Source organism: Pan paniscus, chromosome 1, assembly GCF_029289425.2.
Source record: "Pan paniscus chromosome 1, NHGRI_mPanPan1-v2.0_pri, whole genome shotgun sequence".
NCBI classification, from domain to species: domain Eukaryota; kingdom Metazoa; phylum Chordata; class Mammalia; order Primates; family Hominidae; genus Pan; species Pan paniscus.
In genome coordinates this window covers 84148880-84152589 of record NC_073249.2, presented here as the reverse complement: position 1 = coordinate 84152589, position 3710 = coordinate 84148880, and positions in this window count along the sequence as shown.

Below are 3710 nucleotides of genomic sequence, written 5' to 3'. Positions count from 1 at the left end.
GAGTCCAAAATTAAACCAAATGCCTAGAGCATTTTAGTTCATGGTAAAGGCTACATTTTAAACAAAGAGGATAAACATGAATTCATTGACAAATTGTTAAGGGGAAAGGCTAGATTCCTCCTGCATTCTGTCCTTTTGGTGCCTCGAAAACTAAACATATGCCAGGTGTGGGAGCTCACGCTTTGTAATCCCAGCACTTTGGGAGGCTAAGGATTGCTTGAGCCCAGGAGCAACATAGCAAGGCCCCATCTCTAAAAAAATTGCTTTTAATTAGTCAAGTGTGGTGGCATGCACCTGTAGTCCCAGCTACTCTGGAGGCTAAGGCAGGAGGATCACTTGTGCCCAGGAATTTGAGGCTGCAGTGAGTGAGCTATAATACCGTCACTGCATTCCAGCTTGGGCAACAGAGTGAGACCCTGTCTCTAAAAAGACCCAAAGATTTAAACTTAAATTATCAAAGATTTAACATATATTAAGGAGTTGAACATAAAATAAACCATAAAATTTCAAAAAGAAAGCATGAGTGAAGATGAAAACCTTACCAAGAAGGATATAAAATCTAAAGATCATAAAGTAAAAAACTGGTAAATGTGAATACACAAAATTTTTTAAATATGAAATAAAAGTAGCCTAAACAAAGTCTAAAAACCAGTGTCAAATTAAAAAAAGATATTTGCAATATATATGATAGCAAAAGCCTAATTTCTTTAATTTATAAAAAGTCTATATAAGTTAATAAGAAAAAATGACAACCCAATATAAAAATTGGCAAAAGATAAGAACTGGCAGTTTTCAAAAAAAGTTACAGTCATGAAAAACAAATAAATAAACTGAGGTAAGTACAAATCAAGACAAAAAGTGAAATATCTATGAGATTAGCAAACATTTTTAAGTTTGATTATAGCCAATGTTGTTGACGACATGAGGAAGCAGGCTTTTGGGAAATAAACTGATGGAATCTTGGGGAAGAATATTTGGCAGCAGCTATCATATTTACAGCCCCTTTGGTCCAGCTTTCCCACTAAAAGGGAGATATACTATGGATAGATTCACAGAAGTTTGCCAAGCAGCCATAAAAAAGAACAAGATTATGTCCTTTGCAGCAACATGGATGGAGCTGAAGGCCATTATCCTAAGTGAACTAATAATGCAGGAATAGAAAATAAAATACCACATGTTCTCACTTGTAAGCAGGAACTAAACAATGGGTACACATGGACAAAAAGATGGAAATAATAGACACTGAGGATTCCAAAAGGGGGAAGGGGGAGCGGGGGAGAGGGTTGAGAAATTTCCTATTGGATACGATGTTCCCTATTTGGGTCATGGGTACACTAGAAGCCCACCAGTATGCAGTATATTCATGTAATAAACATGCACATGTACTCCACGAATCTAAAATAAAATGTTTAAAAAATTTAAGTTTGCCAAGATAATCTATGAGGTTAGTTTCATTACAGTTTTTGTAATTGCAAAAAAATTTTAAGAAAGACAGAAAAAACTCTAAACTGACCATTAGCAGGAAATTTATAAAATATATATTTTTTATTTCAATAGGTTTTGGGAGAACAGGTGGTGTTTGGTTACCTGAATGTGTACTTCAGTGATGATTTCTGGGATTTTAGTGCACCCATCACCTGAGCAGTGTACACTGTACCCAATGTGTAATCTTTTATCCCTCACCCCCCTCCTATGCTTCCCCTCAAGTCCCCAAAGTCCATTGTATTACATTATTCTTATGCGTTTTTGGCCTACTAGCTTAGTTCCTGCTTATAAGTGAGAACATACGATGTTTGGTTTTCCATTTCTGAGTTACTTCACTTAGAATAACAGTCTGCAACTCCATCCAGGTTGCTGCGAATGCCATTTTTTTTTGCTTTTTATGGCTGAGTAGTATTCCATGGTATATATATACCACATTTTCTTTATTCACTTGTTGATTGATGGGCATTTGGGCTGGTTTCATATTTTTGCAATTGTGAATTGTGCTGCTATAAACATGCATGTTCAAGTGTCTTTTTCATAATATGACTTCTATTCCTCTTGGTAGATACCCAGTAGTGGGATTGCTGGATCAAATAATAGATCTACTTTTAATTCTTTAAAAAAATCTCCACACTGTTTTCCATAGTGGTTGTACTAGTTTACATTCCTACCAGTAGCATAAAAGTGTTGCCTTTTCACTACATCCACACTAACATCTATTTTTCTTTATTTTTTAAATTATGGCCATTCTTGCAGGAGTAAGATAATATCGCATTGTGGCTTTGATTTGCATTTTTCTGATAATTAGTGATGGTGAGCATTTTTTCATGTTTTTGGCCATTTGTATATAAAATAAATTTGTATATAATTATTTTGAGATTTGTCTGTTCATGTCCTTTAGCCCACTTTTGGAAGAAATTGGTTTTTTTTCTTGCTAATTTGTTTGAATTTCTTGTAGATTCTGGATATTAGTCCTCTGTCAGATGAATAAATCGTGAAGATTTTCTCCTACTCTGTGGGTTGTCTGTTTACTCTGCTGATTTTTTTTTCTATGCAGAAGCTTTTTAGTTTAATTAAGTTCCATCTATTTATCTTTGTTTTAGTTGCATTGCTTTTGGGTTCTTGGTCATGAAGTCTTTGCCTAAGCCAATGTCTAGAAGGGTTTTTCAGATGTTATCTTCTAGAATCTTTATGGTTTCAGGTCTTAGATTTTAAGTCTTTGATCCATCTTGAGTTGGTTTTTATATAAGGTTAGAGGTGAGGATCCAGGCTAAAGCACAAGAATCACTTGAACCCGGGAGTCAGAGGTTGCAGTGAGCCAAGATTGTGCCACTGCACTCCAGCCTGGGGGACAGAGTGATACTCTGTCTAAAAAAAAAAAAAAAAGGTGAAAAGATATATCTCTTAAATTAGAATATAAATAAAGCACAGCCATACTTGACTTAGAAAAATAATAGAGCACAGGCAGTCATTGTTCTCTTTTAATTTACAACTTTTAACCTGAAGTGCTTAAACAGGGAGGTCCTAGAGAGCTTTTTATCTGAAAAGCTGTGTGAAGTGTTTGGTCCTGCCATACCATTCCCTTGCCCTCCATGTCTTTTGCTCAGGGACCAGGGAATTTGACAGGAGAATGTCAGTGAATGGGCAGGGTCAGAGCTGAGGCAAGCAGATCTTTGCTGAGGAGACATTGGACATAAGGTGTGCTCATAACACTACCTGAGCAAACAGCTCAGCTCTTGCAAAACAGCTCAGCATCAGAGGAGGCAGAAGTGATGCTAAGACTCCACTCATTCACAAAGGTGAAGCCAAATCAAACAGCTTGACAAATCACAGCAGCTTGCTCAGATACTTGTTCTTTCCTTTATTAAACAAATATTTATTGGACACTTATCAGATGTTAAATTTGCCATAGGCCCTGGGAAAATAAAGGTGAAGTTTTTTTCCTGGAGGGATATTACTTTATAATGGAGGAGTGACACAGTAAGTGAATACATTATAACAAAAGATCAGATAGTAAGTGGTCTGAAGAGAAATAAAGCAAGGGAAGGAGATAGTGACCAATTGCTTGCCTATTTTAGAAGGACTGATCAGGAAAGGCCTTTCTGAGATGGTGGCATTTGGGCAGAGACTTGCATGGAGAGAGGCAACAGAGATGCAAGGTAGAAAAAGCAATCATGAAGACCCTGAGGTCAGAGCAAGTTTGGTGTGTTCAAGGATCAGCCTGA